Below are 21,744 nucleotides of genomic sequence, written 5' to 3' on the forward strand. Positions count from 1 at the left end.
GGAGACCCCTGCAACCCAAATGTGGCTGCAGAAGGGGCTCTGTCCCTGTGTCCCTGGTGAGACCCCCCTGCAGTGCTGGTCCAACTCTGGGATCCCCAGCACAAGACACACACGGACCTGCTGAAGAGGGACCAGGAATGATCCGAGGCTGGAACAGTTCTGCTGGGGGCAGGCTGAGAGAGTTGGGGTGTTCAGCTGGAGAAGAGAAGCTCCAGGGACACCTTAGTGTAGCCTTTCCGGACTTAAAAGGGGCTGAGAAGAAAGATGGGGACAGACTTTTGAGCAGGGCCTGTTGTGATAGGACAAGGGGTGATGGTTTTAAACTAAAGGAGGGAGATTCAGGCTGGACATGAATTTTTATCCCTGAGGTTGGTGAGAGCCTGGCCCAGGTTGGCCAGAGAGGTGGTGGATGAACCATCCTTGGAGACATCCCAGGCCAGGCTGGACGGGGCTCTGAGCAACCTGAGCTGGTGAAGATGTCCCTGCTCATGGCAGGGGGGGCACTGGGGAAGCTGGGAAGGTCCCTCCAACCCAAACTATCCTGTGATTCTATGATGGTGCAAGTGTTTGACAAGCACTGGTGTAAATTTATGAGTATTGCACAACTCCACACAGTGGAGTTTGTTTGTTTGTTTGTTTGTTTGTTTGTTTGTTTGTTTCTTTCTTTCTTTCTTTCTTTTCTCTCTCTCTCTCTCTTTCTCTCTCTCTTTCTCTCTCTTTCTCTCTCTCTTTCTCTCTCTCTTTCTCTCTCTCCTTCTCTCCTTCTCTCCTTCCCTCTTCTCTTTCCATCTCTCCTTCTCTCCATTTGTGTCTCCTTACCCTGCGCTGCGGCAGTAAAACATTTCACTTCCATGATGAAGTGTGGGGTTTTCAATGGCACCGTATGAAGCCAGCTGGTCCCAGTGGAGACATGCTGCTCAACCACAACAATAGATAGGTACAGGGGGGGCTTAAACATTGTTTCTCTGTGGTAGCTGTGGCAAAGGGAGCATGGTATTTGCTTTGTCATGGGAAGAGTGACAGGCTTAGCTCAACTAAGCCGATATTATGATGGGAGGAAGCAAAGAGGGAAGATTAGAGATGAGCAGGATTGAATTACTCCCAGAATCTTTTGCTGGATCGTTAAAATAGCATCTCCAAGGAGACACTTTTGTGGCCTAGTGATCTTGGTGTCTCTGTTCTTTGGCAGTGACCAATACCTCTGTTAATGATTAATACAAGTTGGGAAACGTAGATTATTAAATTCCTCCTTATGGCTCCTCTACTCTTCTGCAGAACGGTACACTGAAAGTATTTGCAGAGTATTTCAACTCATCATAAAATATGACTTGAAAACAATTAACCCAAACCCCAGAGGTTTCTCCCTCAGAGGCTGTAGGATACCTGCCCGCAATAAGCCTTATCCAAACTCAAATCACAGAGCACAATAGAGAGCAAACAGATTATTCAGCCCTAGTTGGAATCAACAAACAACATTAGAAGTTTAAAAGAGACACTTCTCACCCTTTAATGTATACATCTACGAAAAAAAATTGAAAGCAAAAATACAGCCAGGTTGTCAGGGAAAGTAAATATTTTTTTGCTGAATGTTTACATGTGCTAGAAATCCAATTTTCTGAGGAATAACAACTTCAAGGGAATGTTCTCTGACTGTCCTATCACCCCTCACTCAGAGCAGCACATGCAGCCTTGAGAAAGTGGATTTCAGGGGGGTGACAAAGCGCTTTGCCTGCCCTACTTGCTTCTAGCTGACCCTGCTCCATTAGTTTCAAAATTCTTGCCTGCCAGGTTACTTTTCTGGGCTGAATAGCTGTTTCAGATCATCTTTCTCCGGGAGTCTTAACTTTTATTTTCCAAGTGGAAGATTTTGTCTGTTCATTTCCTGACCATGCTACTGATCTCTCCAGAACATTTTCTTTATTTTTTTTTTTTTTCCTATCCACATCCTTGTCCCATTTTTGAATTTCATTACTGCAATTTCTTCCACTTTCATCTCAATACTTAATTAAGGTATTTAGTAGTCACAGGTCAAATTGATCAGCCTCTCTCTGAGAACTCCTGCATCAACAGGTCAAATGTAAGCACTGCTCTTTGTATGTGTAAATATGTAAGTGCAGAGAGACTGAGCGAGTGGCACAAGAGACTGCAGATGCGGGATATACCAATTAAATGGCAGTAATTTTGTTCAGGGAAGGTGATTGCAGACTAAATAGGTAGATGGGCAATAGTTTTGACATTCTATGCAGACAGAAAAAACAATGTTCACAGGGGGGAAGACTCAGGGAGATTGTCCTGAAATCTCAGCCTCTCTCTTCCCTTCTGATGTTGGAGAGAGAAATCATAATGGCTGCAAAGAGCTCACACTGCTATGAAAAGCCTCCCTAATGTAAATCCTCATAGCACGGGCCTCTTCGCAGCTTAATAAGGCTAAGAAAAACACCATTGGAGATGCTCTGGCTGCTGTGTGCATTTGGTGGGGGGGCAACTGGGGAGCTTTGTAGAGCCCTGGGTCATGAGAGAACATCCCCCACTGGAGGTCTCACCAGCACCAACGCTGTTTCTTCTTGCTGAAGCAAGGAGATAGGAGGAAGGAACCAGGCTCACGTTGCAGGCTGGGTAGCCAGGGGAAGCCCTCTGGAGAGACCCTCTCCAGCATGATTTATCCAAGGTCTCTGGCACTCACCGGGGAAGACTGAAGCTGGTCCCAGTCAGTCTGGTCTGGCTGGCAGTAGGCATCTCTGGGAGGAAATGTTCTCCATAAGACACAGCTCAGCCTGCTCTGAACAAGCATGTTGCCAGCACGCTGACTTAAGCACTCTTGGATCATTGGGATGGTAACTCATCCAGAGCATCTCAAGAAGACTTCGCTTGAAGATTAACTGGGTCAAAGCATCTGCTTTGAATGAATTGCGTGGATAGAACATTAACAAAAAGGCAATAAAAAAAAAACAAAAAACACAAAACCGAAACAACTTGTCTAATTAAATTTGAACTTCTAAGGCTGTAGAAGGAAATGAGCTTCTGCATGTCAATCCCACATTTTGGTGTCATAGTGGTCCTGTGTCCTTCTGACCCAGGGCCCAGCCACTCTGTATCATCCTAAGTTACATTCGAGACCTCTTGTTCCCTCTGTTTATTTAGAACCTCTGAGTCAGTGAGTCAAGTGTCCATCAGTCAGCAGATGGTGCATGAAAATGGCTCCCTGGAAAAGTTCAAAGCTGAGTGACATTTGGGGGAAGATTGCATTTCCATCATTGTACCCCAGCGAGGATGTGAGAGATGGTGAGTCTCCAAGGCTCGCTCCCAGCAGCAGTTTCACCAAGCTGCAAACTCTTTTTGCAGGTCATGGGACTCTCATCCCACCACCCAATGTGGGAAGCAGTTGTGGCATCCGCCACATCTGATTCATCCCTGCCCTTCTTCCTTCGGCTACATGCTTTTTTCCAACAGGGTTCAGCCTCTGTCCTGAAACTCATGCCCTGAGGCACAGCACCGGCCAAAAGCAATACGTTTGTGTAACCCAAGGATGGCCACATTCACCAGATCAAGATTTCTAGCTTTGCGAGCTACTCACCACTGGCTACTGGGAATTGTGGTCTCCCTAAGGTGGCTGCAGCATTGGGGCTTTGTCCCTGAAGGGAGAAAAGCCGTCAGGTAACTGAGACATCAGTGTGGCACCCCAAGACAAGTGTTTCTGCTGGCGCCATGGTCATTTCAGAGCTGACTACAGCAATTTCTCACCCATTTAAGGAGGGGATGGAGGTGGGCAGGATGGGGGAGCTTTCCACATTCTGGTAGTTCCTATCACTGATGTCAATCTGCCTCGCATCACCACCCCATTGCCTGTCAGAAGCCTCCCAGCCTTTCCCCGTGAGCGATTGTTTCAATCTCCGCCGTTCCCAAAATCGCAACCAGATGGGTTCTGCCTCTACAACCGCCCAGCCGGAGGAGCTCTGACTCAGTCTCCTGCATCACTACCCAGAAATTCCACCTCCCTGCAGGACTTTTCCGCACGACTCCGCAACGAGAGCAGGGTGAGCACTGGCCATGGCAGGACCTCATCCCGCATCCATAAGCAGGGTGACTAATAGCACTTGATGATCACTATGTCAAGCCCAATTACCAATCCTGCCTTCAGATGGGGTGAGACCAGAGGTCCAGAGAACCTCCAGAAGTCTCTTTCAATGGAAATTATTTTATGCTTCTATGAAATCCATATTCTTGGAAAAACAGGACAGTGTTACTTGTTAGTGGTCAGATTTGTCATTCCAAGAATGAGATTTTGTTTACTTGTTTGTTTTAATGATTTTTAAACATTATTTTATATTATATTCTTCTTTCCTTTTGTTCTTGTTTTTATTTTGTTTGTTTGTTTTTTTTAATCAATCACTGCAAGTATTTACTTGGACTTGCTTTCCACAGAATAAAGCTTGGTAAATTTTTCCTGCTTCTAAAGACCAGGGATGAAACCCTGGCTCCCCAGCCTTGACAGCTCAGGGAACATGCTACAGGCTGCTGAACCTTTTAATTCATGACCTTTTACCAGCAAAGCCCTAACTTATTTCCAGTAATTTGGCCCCAACTGCCAATCCAAGTCAACAGAATGAACATGATGTGGCTTCACCAAATTCCTTTGGCACATGCATCCAGGCTGCAAACCTTCCTGTTGCATTGTGTGGCTGCTTCGCTAACTGACTCAGCAGAGGCAAAGGGTCATGGTTAAATGTTTTGCCTCTGCAGGTGCTGATGGTGGAGGCAGCCTCGTCCTGTGGCTGCAGCACTGGGCAGAAGCTCACCTATTGCATCTCCCTGTGCTTGAGAACACTTCTACGGACTTCTGCTCTTTTCCACACGCAGAGGAAGGGTTTGGTCCTAGCGGCTGTGCTTGCATGGAACAGGCTTTTCTCTGCTTGGATAAAAACCCTCCTGACTGCATTTCCTGGACAGGGAAGGTACCAGGACTAGGAGTCCAGATGCTCGGAGCTGCACAAGAATCAAGGAGTTCTGAGAGCTGGATGGAGAAAGCAGTCGTTGGACAGGCACAAAGAGATCACCAGGGTGAAAACAGGTCCCGGAGTGAATAAGGGGCTCAAGACCAAGCAGACCTAGATCATAGGTGTTTTCCTTTAGGTAGGAAAACTTACTATCTTAAACTCTACAAATTTTTTTTCCCTGCTTTTCAGGAATTAACCAAGTCTCTGCAGATGGGCCAGGGCAGGTTCTTTGCTGGCCCATGGCTTTGTAGCGTGGGGGTTGTTCCCTTGGGGATACAACTGACATTCTGCACCTGTGGCATTTTTACAGACGTTTCCATAAAGGAAAGCATCTGCTCTAAGCTACGGAGGTTGTGTTTGGTCAAAAGTATTCCCCGTTTAGAGAGGAGTTAGGCTGGAGAAACTGCTATTATCTCCCTGCCTGTGTGAAATGCCCTGCGATGCCTGTCTGACCACAAGTGGCTGGGGACCATGTCCCACATCTCATTCCAGGGATGCCCCGCTAATTATAGCTGTCTTTTCCACACCGTCCTGGGTCATTGCTCCCATCCCACAGGCACCAGGGCTGCTGGGCTGGCCCCTGTGGTATCCCCAGTGGTCAGAGGGATGCCAGAAGGTACAGACCATGTCAGTGTGCCAGCAAACAGCTGTGTGGGAACCCCTGTATGTGTGTACACTATTTGTGTGACTGGGTAGGCCTGCAGACGTCATCCTAAACTGCACAGGAACATTCCTGGATTATCCTTGGTCAGCACATCTCAACCACAGCTTGAGCTTGGAGGGAAATCCACAGCCTGACCCAAGCAGTCAGCTTTGCCTTTGGCATCCTGAAACCTTCATTTTCTCTACATCTTGGACAGCCCTGCAGTGTTTTCTTCTCCTCAGGAGGCTTCCAGCTCTGCATGGCCATGCCGTGTGTGCACACGAGCAGCCGTGCGTGTGACTTGTGTGCGAGCATCTGTCTGTACGCCCCTGGGGTGGGCTTTCCAAAGAAACTCCGTCCTCTTGGGCTCGCAATCTTTTCTGCATTAGGTTCACTCTGATGTTGCAGCCAATGAGTTTTCTTGGCACAGGCATTCAAGGAAGAAGCATGCGTTCAAAGGGTTTCAAAGAAACCCCACTGGAAGAGGGGAATTTTGCATTCCCAGAGTCGGGGCTCCTACTGCTTACGCACCCTTCTCTGAACCCTTGTCCCAAGAACTGCCATCACCCAGCCTGGGCTGGCCTCATCCCACCCTCTCCACTCCTCATCCAGCAGAATTTCCCCACAGAAGGTTTTCTGTGAACAAGCTCCCGTGGGGAAGAGTTTCTCCTTGGGAGCTGCTGCACGTAATCAAATCGGGCGGCTCCAAAACTCCTTATTGATGGTTGGAAACAGCGTTTTCAGATGTTGTGGGCTGATAGCTCCTTGCTGGAAGAAACAAGAGGGTTGGAGGAAAGTTGTTTGGATGGGGCTTCAGAAAATGTTAGTTCACCCTGCTGTCCCCTCTGTGTTCTTGACAAGTCCATCTTGTCTTCAGGTTCATAGTATCACAGAATCACAGAACAATTTGGGCTGGAGGGACCTTCCAAACTCATCCAGTGCCACCCCTGCCATGAGCAGGGACATCTTCACCAGCTCAGGCTGCTCAGAGCCCCGTCCGGCCTGACCTGGGGTGTCTCCAGGGATGGGGCATCTACCACTGCTGCATCCAGGGTGGGTTGCCCTTGAGGGGGGGTGGCTGCCCTTTTACACAAGCAGGAGAAGGAAAGCCAGGGAAGCTGGACAAGGCTTGAACTCGGGGTTTTTAGGCTCCTATTTGCTGTATATTAAATAGAGGACACAGAATGCGGGAGTGTCTTGTTAGTAGTCAGAAACTGCAGGTTAGATGCTCTCTGAAGCATAACTCTTGCAGCTTGATTTTATTATATTAATTTAATTTCCAGTATAGCTTTTTCTCCCTTTTATATCTCTGCTAAATGTACCAATTTTACAAGGATTCACCCTGACCAGGTGAGAGAGTAACTCTTCAGATTTTTAGGCTGATTCATTATGGAAGGTTATTTTAAAATCCCTTGTGAAAGTGTTTTTTCACCTGGTTGCGGTTGTGCCACCTGGGTAATGTGGCACTTCCATATGTTCTGCTCACAGTATCTGCTCTGCATGATCTCTTCATCATCCGTGACTTTCACATCATCTTCATGTCTTTGTTTTTGTTCTTGTTGTTATTTTTCATTTTGCAGAGGAGAGGGTGGATAAAGGAATTCTTTTAGCTTAATTACCAGTGGTCTGTCTACTTCTTAACCAGAAAATGAAGGATTTTTTAAGATTAAAGAAATGAGACAGGCTCCAGGTTATATGTGGCCAGACTGATTGTATTCCCTGGTCTTACAGACCTACCCAGAAGAGTAGTGGTGGAAGAAGAGGATGGGGTGCTGAGAGGCTCTCCAGCCAACTTGACTTTTCTATCAGTGCCTTGTTAAAATCACAGACGATTTTCTCCTGGAAATAACCAGAGAAATCTGCTTGAGCCAGAACAGTTCAAGAGTTTAGAAAAATGAGGAAGGAGGGAGCAGCAGCTCCTTTGTGAGCATGTGATCCCAGTGTCAGCCCCTGGCATCTTCCATCCCTATGGGGAAAAGAAAATGTTTGGGCATAATAAAGAAAATAGAATAACTTGAAAAAACAAACCAGAGCAGTGTGAAGTGTAAGAACCAAAGAAAGCAATGTCAGCACTCCCACTGCTGCAAGCAGGGATGGCTTTGCAGCCTTTCTTTCTTCTCAGACTCCACCAACAATGGGGCTTTTCTGAGGCGCTGACTGGAAGAGCCCTAATTTCCCAGGACAAGTTGGCCCCAGAGCAGGATCTGAAGTGGGAAGGGCTGGACACTTGCCACCAGCAGACTCTGGTGAGTCCCACGAGGAGAAGAGATGGAGAGGAGAGGGACATGGCAGCTGCATGCCCTGCAGGACCCAGCACCGTGACAATCACAGGATCTCAGTCACTGCAACTGTTCCCTGCTAATTGGAGCATAAGCAGGTTCAGGGACCCATGCTCATGGTTCTTCATCCTCCTAACGCCTCTGCAAGAAAGGGGTTTCCCATCTGAAGTCTCTTTGTACATGTAGGTGGTCAAGGTGCAGCAGACCCAAGGGAAAGACTTTTTCTTGCCTGTGTGTCCTTATTTTATTAACTGTGGTTAGACTGAATTTAGGCACCTGCAGGAGGACCAACAGATCTGTCACAAGCCACGGAAGCCCCTTGGATGAGTGCCCATCGCACCTCGGCAGCTCTCAGACACCAGGTGGAGACTATCATAGACATTTCTGTAGTCCGTGTGCTCTATCGCCTGCAATCGCTTCAGCTGACTGAGAGAATTTGGTGCAAATCCTGTGCAATTGCCAATTTTAGTGCAGAAGCAGCTAGACAGTATAGCACAGCCTGTGTCAAGATGTAGTCATCCCCCTGGTGGGTAATTCCTTAGCGTCTCTCTAGTGCATACAGGTTGTCATCTTCCCATTGTCCATACATACAGTTCAAGCACGTAGGAAATTTATGGGTGTATTGAGATGCAGATTCACAAATGAACATTCATTTCCTTGTGTTTGATGCATTAAAAAAAAAAAAAAGCTGGTAACAAGCCAAGCGTTTGCTCAGTGGCATCCTGGGGTGGGTTAGAAGGGGGGTGGTCAGTAGGTCAGAGAGGTTCTCCTGCCCCTCTGCTCTGCCCTGGGGAGACCACACCTGGAATATTGTGTCCAGTTGTGGCCCCTCAGTTCCAGCAGGACAGGGAACTGCTGGAGTGAGTCCAGCGCAGCCACCAAGATGCTGGAGGGAGTGGAGCATCTCCCGTGTGAGGAAAGGCTGAGGGAGCTGGGGCTCTGGAGCTGGACAAGAGGACAATGAGGGGTGACTCATTCCTGGGGATCAAGATGGAAAGGGGGAGTGTCAGGAGGATGGAGCCAGGCTCTTCTCGGTGACAACCAATGGTAGGACAAGGGGCAATGGGTGCAAACTGGAACAGAGGAGGTTCCACTTAAATTTGAGAAGAAACTTGTTGGGGTGAGGGTGGCAGAGCCTGGCCCAGGCTGCCCAGGGGGTTGTGGAGTCTCCTTCTGTGCAGACATTCCAACCCGCCTGGACACCTTCCTGTGTAACCTCATCTGGGTGTTCCTGCTCCATGGGGGGATTGCACTGGATGAGCTTTCCAGGTCCCTCCAACCCCTGACATTCTGGGATTCTGTGATTCTGTGAAACTTTTGATCCATGATTTCTTGCAACTGTTTTCCATTGGGGAAAAAAAAAAAAAGATCCAACAAATAAACAGCAAAAAAAGTGCAACTGAATTTGGGTTTATATCTAATGAACTCTTTCTGAAACTGTGCCTGACACTAGCAGCTGTCAACAGCCTGTCATTGTAGGCACCAAGGGAGAAGAATATAATATTGGCCCATTTGAAGCGTAGAACCTTTCTCCAGTCCTACTGCAATTCTGGAAGCAGCCATCCACACTGCAGATCACAAGGTCCGGGGACATCAGGACATCAATCCGAGCAAAGAGGAGTACTGTGCCCTAGGGTAAGGTATGCACTTTTTTCACTTTTTGTTTTTCTGCTTGTATTCTGTAGATTACCAGCTTTGCCTCGGTCAAGCCCAGACCTTAATTTGTTGTTACTTTAAGGTAACAATAATGGCACGAGCAAGAACAGTTCTTGCGGTATTTCTGGTGCCTCCAGCTCAGGAAGTGCTGGACACTGCAAAATATTTCCTGTCTAATTTTCTCAACCAAAGGTGTTTGAAGCAAATACAACCATGTTAAGCTGTCAGGGTCTGACAGTTGTCCAAACCTAAACCTCTAAAATTTCTGTGATTTACCAATAGTATGAAAAACCCATAACTTGATCTTCCCAATTCTTAAAAATTTGGAAAAAAGAGCTTTCTGACTTCCAGCTTATGCTGTAGGATGGTTTGCTGCTTTGCATTTTCTACACCTGGAGTTCAGCCAAAATGTCAGAATTTGAATCCAAACTTCTTCAAAGTTCCAGTCTTTGAGGATTCTTTTTGTTTTTGTTTAATGAACAAATTTGTAAATGGCCACTATGATTATCCAGCAATAACTTTCCTCTTAACTCTAGGATTTAATCCATTGATTCCCACCTTGAGTTCACTGCTTTCTGGCTGAGCAGCTCTGTTTCAGAGACATGTGTGATCCAACCTGGGGAGAGACAGCTATTTTAAAGCCAAGACCCAGTCATGAAGGTTAGATCCAAACATAACCATTCTCCTGGTTTTGGACTGTTCACATCTCTATATTCTAGGGTTTCCAGCACTTTTGTTTGGGAAACTTTCCCATGACTGAACGGGAAGTGCCAATTCTCCTTCTATCCAGACTCCATGTCTCATCTATTCCATGCTCCATAAGTGATTTCCCCTCTTGACTCCCTTTTGTGGCTCCTGATGCTCATGTAGACCAGGCTTTCCAGGAACACTGGGATTGTTGAGGGTTTGTCCCGATTTCCTGATAATGGGCCATGTAGACACTTTTGTCTGCATCATCTGGCAGTCATCTCAGGTCCTGGACACTCAGCAGAGACTGAGCAATCTGCTGGCTGTTCTAACTGGCTTGGGTTGTAGGTGAGAGATTCAGCAGAGTTTTTGAGGGTCCAGGGTGATTTGAAGGCCCTCAAAGCCAATTGGTCTCGTACGTATGGTCCTGGTTTTCATGTACATTTCTTTTTGCAGCACTGCTAAGGATTTCAGTCTTCAGACAGGACTGAGATCCAAGCTGAGGGGCAGCTCCTAATTCAATGGGAGAAGGTCAGCTTACTCTTTTTTTGCACAGAACATTTGCTGCTGAGGTATCCAGGGAGGAAATGAATTCAATATGAGTCCAGGTTTGGGTTGATTTTCACAAAGGGAAAGACAGAGAGGAGAGGAGAAATTGCAAGCAGTGCAGGCAATGAAAGGCCTTTTCTGTCTAATACACTGTAGTGATAAACAAGACAATATAAAATAAAAACCTCAAACAGTTTTGTGTGGAAATGGCAGCATGGGGATCTGTGTCCTGGAACAGTGCCTCTGTTCTTAGGGACACGGTTTAGTGACAGAGTTAAGTTAATGGTTGGACTCAATGATCTTGAGGGTCTCTTCCAACCAAAATGATTCTGTGATTCTATGAATCTATGGTAAAGACATACAGAACAATGAAAAGCCTTCGAAGCTTTCATGAACTATTTGCTGGTGTGCTAGGACCACACTATGAGGACTCTGCAAGGACTTTCACACTAAGAAGGTCCTTTGCGGTCCCATCCTTGACTGCTCACATGGCAAAGTTTGAATGCCATGGTTTGAAGCAAACCTTAGTGATTCAACTCAGCAGACCGTGTCCTTCCTCACTGTTTCTTCAACAGGGGCAATGGGAAGGAAGCAGAAATCCAGTACTCATGGAGCCCTTGAGTATTAATGCTCATGTCCCTTGATAGGACCTACCTCTACAGGACAAGGGTTTACCCATGACAATCTCCTAGATTGGGCTGAACCAGCAAGCCACGGGATCAGATAAAGCCACACATCAAGTGGAAAAATTGCTTCCAGGTAAAAGTGTTGAATGTTTCTATCCAGGCCTTAGTAAGGAAAACTCTCCTCATTGCAGATTTATCTGGTAAATCCCCCAGTGCTTCAGAAGTCACTATTTCTCCCGTTAGACAAGAAATTCTCTAAAAAGTGCATCTCAGCCACCACTTCTGCATTAGAGCACAGCCTCTTCTGTGCTAGAAAGTGTTTCATCCCTCAAGCTGAGTGTTTTAAGAGAAAGGAGGAACTTCTTGAGTCACATCAAATTTTAAGTACATAGATTGTTTTGTTTCAGTATCTCATATTTTATGAACATGAGTTTTTTTAATGGCCACATTATGTGGATTTTTGTTTGAAATTAAGACTAACTGCAACAAAAATGTAAACATAAATCAAAATGTTTGAAATAAAAATGAAAGCTTTTAAGTTTTCTTCAGAAAGTTCAAACCCAGACAATTTCAGTAAAGCCCACAATCCTCCTTTCCCCATCACTGGATTTTTCGGTGCCAGCACTTTGAATATTTCAGCTTTTTATCACAATTTACGTTGGGAAGCTCACTGGGATTTTAAAATAAAATTCACAGAATAAGAAAACCATTTCACACCCAACTGCAACACCCTGCAGACAGACAGTGCTCAGTTAAAGATGCTAATGTTGTCAAAAACAGATTTCTTCACCGCCTTTGACTTTTGTAAAGCAGACAGAAGTGTGGGATTTGGATGGATCTGGAGTCAGGTCGCTCTTCTACATCACCAACAGAATTGTTTACTGAGTTGGCTTTACATGAATAACTTGTTCACATCTAGTAGCCCAAAGGTAATGCATCTACATCAAGCCCAAGTCTGAAGCAGTGATGTTTCCCAGGTGTCTTTACTGTTTATAAGGAGGCAAAAAAAAGTAGGGAATCAGAATCTACTGAGAAAGTGAACGTAAATTCTTTGAAAACATCCATGGAAAATGTAATTGTCTTCTATCACCATTATTGTGCCATGAGAAATGTCATCGGTGTTTTGAAAGTGCTGTCCCCAGATCACCGAACAGCTCATTGAAGAAAGAGCACTAAAAGTGCTGTCTGGTTTGGTTATCACCACCAAGAAACTGTCTTGAAAAGTCTGTCTCAGAAAAAGAGGAAAAAATCAAAACCTGAGTAATGAAAACTGACTGTGACAGGAAGCTCACTTGCCCAAAAGGTGTTGTATCCTGAGCTGGAAAATCAGAGCAAATTTAAATGAATTTTCATCTGCCCTTTAGAGACCTGTATTTTGAAAAGGATGGATAAACAGGGATAGCAGTAAGAGAACTTGTTTGGCCAACTTTGACGGAACAACTGTTCCTCCAAAATCCAGAGTCAGAATGAGAACTTTATTCAGTACAGCCTGAAGCAAACTCCTCATTAGCAGGATGAGGTAATTGCTTGAGGATTGGGACCCAAGACAGTCGGCCTGATGCCTCCACAAACGGCCTTTTGAAGCTTTCCATCTTTCAAGGGAAACGTGGAACCTCTATCTCCTTTTACTAGAGGTTTTTAGAAGAACTCCAAACAAGCTGCAAGTTGGCCTGATGCCACAGTATTACTAACGAAATCTGGCAGAAGGGCAAACAAGCTAACATAAAAAAAAAAGACTCCTTGTTTTATAACAAGTTGATTCTGTTGGAAAATTGCAGTCCATTGTCCTGTGCCAAGAACATCCAAATCAGGTAGATCATTGACTTTATTTTGTGGGCAGCTTTGATTGTATAAGAATTTAATACTAATGTGTTTGGAGCCATCAGTACGGAGCTGAACTTCCACCGTCATCTTATAATGTCTGGGATATCGTAGCAAAACACCACAAGACGGTGTCAGGTATGGGAATGAGGAACAATAGGATTACCTGGCCTGAGATCTTTTCCACCATGTGGGCCAAGGAGGCCCAGGACTTATCCCTTTGGCCTTTCCAAAGAGGAGAGATCAAATGTTTTGCTCTCTTAGGGATTATGGGAGGAAGGGAGAGCAGTGGAGGACTTCTGGTAACGGATGAGTTAACCCTGGAAGTAGAGTGGCCGAGCAGGGGGGAATTTATGATGGCAAATAAGAAAGGAAGGGGATACAGCTGATGGCTGGAGTCTGATATGCTTGATCTGAGGTCCTCCTTGGGTCAGAAGTGGAAGCAGTATGCTCACATCACAAAATCCTCTTGGAGGGGTTAGCAAAACTCTGGAAAGTCCCAGGTGGAATAGCAGAGGCGGAAGAGTGTAGATGCATGGTCAGGTTATTGTGGCTGAGCAAGATGCTGCCCACAATCTGCATACAGTGTGCTCTTATTATACATTAAATTAAACCAACTTACTCCACGTTTGTTATATGTTGAGGGAAAGTTACAGAGAATAAGGAAAGGAATGCAAAAAAGCAGCCAAGTGTTACTGGTTTGGGGGAGGGAGGAGGTATGTGGGACATGTACCTCCATGCAGACAGGTCCTGATTCTTATCTACCATATATATAGAATCATAGAATCATAGAATAGTTTGAGGTGAAGGGACCTTCCCACCTCCCCATTGCCCCCCCTGCCATGAGCAGGGACATCTTCACCAGCTCAGGTTGCTCAGAGCCCTGTCCAGCCTGGCCTGGGATGTCTCAGGGATGGTTCATCTACCACCTCTCTGGGAACCTGGGCCAGGTTCTCACTACCCTCAGGGATAAAAATTCCTTTGTCATGTCCAGCCTGAATCTCCCTCCTTTAGTTTAAAACCATCACCCCTTGTCCTATCACAACAGGCCCTGCCCAAAAGTCTGTCCCCATCTTTCTTATCAGCCCCTTTTAAGTCTGGAAAGGCCATACTAAGGTCTCCCTGGAGCTTCTCTTCTCCAGCTGAACACCCCAACTCTCTCAGCCTGTCCTCCCATCAGAGCTGTTCCAGCCTCGGGTCATTCCTGTGGCTCCTCTGGCCCCTCTCCAGCAGATCCATGTGTGTCCTGTGCTGAGGACCCAGGGCTGGACCAGCACTGCAGATGTATGTACACTATTGCACATCAACTGCAGTTATTACTGCAGAGAACTGGGTGGCCTCACCCTGTGGATGGTGAAAGGGTGGTTGATCTTTGCATTTTACAGCCTCGTGGGACAGTACAAGTGGAAGGGGTCACAGGAGGTGTGTGGTCCAACCTCCTGCTCAAAGCAGGACAGCTAGGAGGCCAGACTGGGTTTCTCAGGGCTTTATCCAATCTGATGGTGAAAATCTCAAAGTATGGAGACTGTAAACGCTCTGAGAAATTTTTGTCACACCTGGGTTCCGAAATAATTGACATTTCAGTGATGAGTTCAGTGGGGTGTTACTTTGCACGTGTCACAACTTCTTCAATGTCTTCTACTGCATGCAGGCAAGGCGTGGGATGCTCAAGGATGGGGAGGACCCTCCCAAAATGTCTCCATGAACTTGTGCAGTGCTTGGCAAGTGTTCCTGCCAGCAGACCTGAAAAGCCTGAGCAACTTCTGTTTTTTGCCAAAGTGGGAGGTGCGCGTGTCTCCTGCCTCCTGCCAAACTCCGTCGGCGTCTTTCCCTGGTTCTTACCTCATCTGGTCAACCGCCCCGGAGCACAGTTTGGCTGTTCTCTCTCTGACACTTTTATCTGATTGGGTTTCATTCCTGGCACGGCTGTGGGGCTGCTGGGTGACCTGGGGTAAGTCATTCCTTCTTGGTGAAACGAGGGTGGTGTTCACCACTGCCTTGGAGTACACAGAGAGGTGGGCTGTGAAATATGTTGAGATAATAGGGTACGTCATCTGGACCTCTATTTCTGGCTGGGGGAACAAGACAGACTGGGGGGGGGCAGGGGGCATGTGGATGGATGAGGATTACGGTCAGAAGAGCCCAGAGTTGATGAACTACTGTTTTTCATAGCTGACCCTTTGAGCAGAATATGCCTGCTACAGCCTGATCTCCTAAATCAAGTCAGCTTTTCTTTATCTCTATCGAAATCTGACTCTCACCAACTGCCCTTGGGCTGCCAGGTTTAGGTCTGCTCTGTCTAATAAACTTCCCCCTGACAGGTAACACAGTAATTTACCCCATCCCAGCCTCATCCTGTAATGGGTATAGTCAAGCCATTAAGACCTGTCCCCATCTTTCTTATAGGCCCCTTTTAAGTGCAGCCTTGCAGTACTTAAAAGGGTCCTATAAGAAAGATGGAGACAGACCTTTGAGCAGGGCCTGTTGTGATAGGACAAGGGGTGATGGTTTTAAACTAAAGGAGAGGAAATTCAGGCTGGACATGAGGAAGAAATTGTTGTCCCTGAGGGTGGTGAGAGCCTGGCCCAGGTTGGGCAGAGAGGTGGTGGATGAACCATCCCTGGAGACATCCCAGGCCAGGCTGGACGGGGCTCTGAGCAACCTGAGCTGGTGAAGATGTCCCTGCTCATGCAGGGGTGGCACTAGGGGAGCTGGGAAGGTCCCTTCAACCCAAACTATTCTATGATTCTAAGATTCTAATGGCTGATTTCCTTGTAGAGTGAGAATACAAGCTGTGACAGAGGAGATCACTTCTACAGGCTGGCTCAGGCTCTGTTCCCATTCCATCTACACCCTAAAAGCCTCATATTTCAGCAGCTCTAGCACACTGGGTGGCTTTCTTAACAAGGGGATGTGGGACTGAATGGGAGGACAGGGCAACTACCCTGCTCTATCTGTCTAAATCTCCATCTCAGATGTTAGTCAGTGTTCAGATGTGTTTTACTGTGAAATATTAATGTACCAAATTGTCTCTACAGCTGTGGTGAGTAGGATTCCTATCTGTAATTTGAGATCCTGTTGTACAGAGCTGTACAAATGCATTTACCCTGTAGAATCTCAGCATCAGTCTGTTTGCACCCTGGTCTTTGTATATTGGTGCCTGCACTTTGCTCATGAAGGAAAAGCATGTACATGTTCCCAGGGCAGGGAAGTGAATATGGCAGCTCCTGCAGCTCCTTCAGTCACTGTCAGTCTCTTGTGTCCGGTAAGGCTTGAGCTCTTTTGACCTCTCCCCTAATTTCTTAATTAACTAGTTTGGTTCTTTTTTTTTTTTTTTAACCTGACTGGTTTATTGTTGTTGTTGTTGTTGTTTTTGTTTGTTTTTAATGCAGTATCACTATGAAATTAAATTCAAATTGTTCGAAAGGCTGAGAAGTTATTAACTGAGGAGAAGTGGGATGGTTTGGCAGACAGACAGATGCACACACCCATGCACAAGGTGCATGGTCACAAAGTCCTTCTTTTGTTGGGAAACCATATTGCAGGACAGCCAGCAGCTTCATCTCAGTAATGGGGCAGGCCCATTAGGAGAAGACGCATTAGGATTTGGTTATTTTTCTGTCAAAGCCCCATATTCCTACAGGTGTGAAAGTTCCCTCTTCCCAGAAATCCTGACGAATGGAAAATCACTCCTCAGCCAAGCTGATGCTCTTTAAATATAAATATCACTTGAAGGGTACGAATGGGGAGACAGCCTGAATGTCAATGAGTGGAAATGACCTTTCCCTGCTGAGGCTCAGTGTATCCATTCAAGTTTGTGGATGCAAGAAAAGATCTGAAGTCTCGTCCTGCTGAGGCAGGGAAGGCAAAGTTTGTGCGTATGTGCGTATGCGAGTCCAAATATGTGTCCAAAATATCTAGGTGGCACAGAGTCCTGGCTGCAGCCTCCAGTCTGGATTTTCTTGATGAGACATTAAGGCACCAGGATTATGTGTTTGTGTAAGAAAAAGAAACGGAGAAAGGGTGCTTTGTTTTATTATTGTTATTTTTATTAAAATAAAAGGGGAAAACATATTATGTTAGGAAATTAGGAAAGCGTTTAAATTTATTTCTGGAACGGAGCACCTTGCCCAATATTCACTCTCAATGTGGAAAGCATAACTTCAACTACAGGGCTTGCAAATGGGAAAGTGGAGGGGAAAAATGAGCTTTACCGCAATGGTGCAACTCACCCCGGGGAATTTTCCGTGCCCTGAACAAGGAGCAGAAGATCCCAGAGTGACACAGGCAGCAACGGTGCCATGGAAGAGGGAAATAGTGCATGTCCCAGAGTAACGCCAGAGAGACCAAAGGGTGCCAGAGGTTGCCTTCAATGCAGGGTTGCTCTGGGCTGTATGGTTCTTGTAGGCATCTCCATGTGCAAGACAACTCACCTTCGAGGGGGGACCACTCGTTGATATGTTCTTGACCTTGGTGTCCATTGCTGGCTGTAATTGCAGCCTTCTGCAGGAATTCTCCTCTGTTTCAGCCCTGAAAGCAGCTTTTTCAGCAAGAACTGGGAGGAGGTTATGTTTCCAGTCTCATTGCTGTGGACACCTTCAGTTTTAATGGGCTGTGTCAGCAGTGGAGTATAATCAGGACCCCCTGGTAAGCCATTTGTCCCAATGCTTCCTAATGAAATCACTCTCAATCAGTGCATCTTCCATGGGTGTGTCTGTTCCCTTTCCTCCTTCCAACTTGCAAACGTTTAAATAATTAGAGCTTAGCAATGTTCAGACCACTGAACAAAGCAACTGAAAGTGTCAAAGACTCTGAGTGTGGGATTGATGCTTCCAGGGCACAGATGCTTCCAGCAGAGCTATGGCAAGTGGGAGAAATGGCTTCTACTATGCATTCATCTCATAAGAAAGCAGACCGGCAAGGTAGTTCAGAGGAGTCACACGCTATTTCTCTGATGGCACAGCTAGCAGAGCACAGATCATTAGCAGAATGGATCAGCATCAGCAGTGTGAATGTCTACATATCAATACCTCTTGACGTTCTTACAAGTGCTGTGAAAATCAGCAGTCAGGCAAAGGAGAGGGAAAAAAAAAAACAATCAACGTCTCTGTGGAGTCAAAGGCATCTTAGAATCACAGAGCAGTTTGGGTTTGAAGGACCTTCCCAGCCCCCCCAGTGCCCCCCCTGCCATGAGCAGGGACATCTTCACCAGCTCAGGTTGCTCAGAGCCCCGTCCAGCCTGGCCTGGGATGTCTCCAGGGATGGTTCATCCACCACCTCTCTGGCCAACCTGGGCCAGGCTCTCACCACCCTCATGGGCAACAATTTCTTCCTCACGTCTGGCCTGAATCTTCCCTCCTTTAGTTTAAACCACCACCATTTGTCCTATTGTAACGGGCTCTACTAAAACGTCTCATGAGCTCATCCACAGTACCAGCATCTGGTGGATCTGGATGAGGAATGCTCCACTGCAGGATGTGATTTGGTCTGAGTTAACATCTATCTGGAAACCAGGGAAGAAAACGGCAAGACCTAAAGGAGGATTTAGGGTCTCACAGACAGCTGATTCTCTCCTTTTGTTCTGAAATTGTTTTCACCCCATTAAAGAGCCTGGCCCCAGGCTGTGCACTAACATTGCACCTCATCTAAGGACAGAAGAGCAAATGTGTGAGAAAAAACAGTAATTAGAACAGAAAGGGAAAAAAGAGCGGATATTTTTTCAGACAATTGCTCTGGCCTTGCACTCCAGCAGGGCTGTGTTTGGCACAAAGCTGGGCAAAGTTGGCTTCATGCCCGCTCTTCTGGCCAACTTGAGTTGGTCTGGCACTCAGAGGACCTCCAGACTGGCCTCTAGGGAGCTCTAAATTATGCTCACAGCTGTCTTTGGCTCCCTCAAGGGTTGCTGCCGCAGCCAAGGATCCACAGGGCACAGTGATTCACAGCTTCACGGACATGAAGAACCCTTAGATCACAGAGCTCAGTGTCCTGGTTAAGGCCGCTGGCTTTTCTCCTCTTCCTTGTGCCTGCTTTGGGCGATCTACAACGTCATTGATGAACTGCAGGGAATTTGAGTGTGAGTGTGAAAATTGGGTGCCACTGACAGTCTTTTGGCAGCAAAGTGGGATGGCCTGCAGTGGCCATGAAAATGATGGCACTCGCACTTGAGGTGATGACAAGCAGGATGGTGGTACTTTTCATACTGTGCCATGGAGATGTGACCTCCCTGAAAAAAAAGATGTTGCAGAGACTAATAATTCACATCAAAAAAAGCCCCAAAATAAAACAAAAATCTAGAGAAGAAATGCCCATGCCAGGTTACTGAACAAAAAAAATTCTCCTTTGGTGCAAGAAAGCTTAAGTCAGAATGGACTAGTGGCTGGGATAGTATTCTGGAGAAGTATCACCTCATGTTTGCCGTCTTGTATTTCTCCTGAGGGATCTGCTGTTGACCAGAGCTGCAGGCAGGTTATGGTATAATCAAACATTTCTCCAACTCAGTACTGCCCCTCTTGCAGCCTTGTGTCCAAAAGCCCAGAAGCCCACAGCCCACCATTGCAGAAGCTGGGACATATGGAGGATGATTGTGAGGGAAACTGAGTTCAGAGGACAGCCTGATCATTGATGGGGGCTGGACTAGATGACCTTTGCATGTTCCTTCCAACACAAACCATTCTCTGATTCTGTGGTTCTGTGACTTGGGCAGAGTCATAAGCCATAGAATCATAGAAACATTCTGGTTGGAAGAGACTCTCAAGATCACAGGCTCCAACCACTAACCCAACATTGTCACCAAACCACATCCCTAAGAACCTCATCTATAAGTCTGTTCAACCCCCTGCGGATGGTGACTCCAACACTGCCCTGTTGGAGTTGTGTCGGGCAGCCTGTTCCGATGCCCGACAGCCCTTTGGGGAAGAAGTTGTTCCCAAGATCCAACCTCAATCTCCCCTGGTGCAACTTGAGGCCATTTCCTCTCATCCTATCACTTGTTACTTGGAAGAGACCAACGCCCTCCATATCAACCCTTCCATCAACCCACAGTCATCCGCTGGAGAAGCGTGGGAAAGGCTGGTTCAGCTTTTCAGAGCCAGAGCCAGGGAGGCTGGGGCACATCTGAGGCTTCTGTGGCTGGAGCAGCGGGGAGAGGAGCTGGGGATGCTCAGCAGTGTCACCCAGATGTCTTCCAGATGTGAGGGAGACAAACAGGAGGGCTGGGCAGCGGTGAGTCATTCTTTGTGCTAAGCAAGGATTGGAAAGAGCTCATGGAGAAGAACACAAGGTCTTGCAGAGGACATGAGGAACACAGTGAAGAGGTGCTGGATACAGGAGAGAACCCTTTAAATACACTTTGTGCCTGTAGGGGACAAGTTGCTTGATCTCTATGCCTTCCAGCTCACACAACAAACCAAGTGAAATTGAAATATTGGTTTTAAAAGGACCTAGACTGTCTAAAATGCAAGTTTTTGGTTTGTTTTCCCAGGAATCAGATGGCCTGGTTCCCACCACCTTGGAGGTGGGAATTCAGCTTGTTACACGTGTCCCTCCCTCGAAAGAATGATGGTGATGTGCTCCTGCAGGAAGCAGGATGGGGATTTACTGTCCTCTCTCTGGGTTCCTGTGCCATGTTAAAGCAATTGCTGTCACCCTGCAGAGAAAAGCAGGTACCTCGGTTTGGAGCAGGAACCAGCAACAGGAGAGCAAAGGTCCAACAGCAGCCCCGGGCTCCTCTCCAGAAGAGCTGGGAACCCCTCATGGCTCTGAATGTCACCTGTGGGGTGTCTAAGCAGAAACACCATGGTGGTTCACCTCCCAGATCCATCATTTACCTTCCCCAAACACCTATTTCTAGACCTTCCTCTACTTATTGGACTTTACCTTCCAATCTTCTAGGTGTGTCTTTGGTGGTTATTAAAGAAAAGCCTTTGTATCCTATTTTTTACCCTCATTAAAAGCCACTGCGTAGCCTTTTGGTTGGTGAGGACATTGTGCACACAGAGATAAAGAAATTCCAGGAAAGGTGGTTCTTTCTTAATGGCAACCAAAAAGTACCATGCTTCAGGATATGGTCATATCTGATGTTAATTCTTCCAGTGACTTGCAGTGAGAGCTGAGTGACTCCTTTCAGTGGTAACAGGACTGAAATGATACAGAAATTCAGAGAATTGTTTCCTCTGGGAGAAAAAACAGCGCAGAGGCCTTTAAAAAAATAACAATAACAACGAAGTATTTGTAATTCTCTATTTCAAAACCATTCCTTGTCTCAGCATGGAATTCAAACAATTCTTTGCAAGGATTAAATAAGCTGGAAACAAAGAGGAGCACCTTGGAGTGAAACAAAACATTCAGAGTTGCTCTGCACAACAAAAATAGAAACAAATCTCTGTTTTTGTTTGATGCTGAGCCGATCCGTTTTTCCAGCAGTTCAGCTACAGCTCTGCTCACTGCTTTTTGGAAAAGGTGTGGAATTTTAAGGATGAATGTACCTTTTG

The sequence above is a fragment of the Columba livia genome, chromosome 4, assembly GCF_036013475.1.
Source record: "Columba livia isolate bColLiv1 breed racing homer chromosome 4, bColLiv1.pat.W.v2, whole genome shotgun sequence".
Classification (NCBI taxonomy): domain Eukaryota; kingdom Metazoa; phylum Chordata; class Aves; order Columbiformes; family Columbidae; genus Columba; species Columba livia.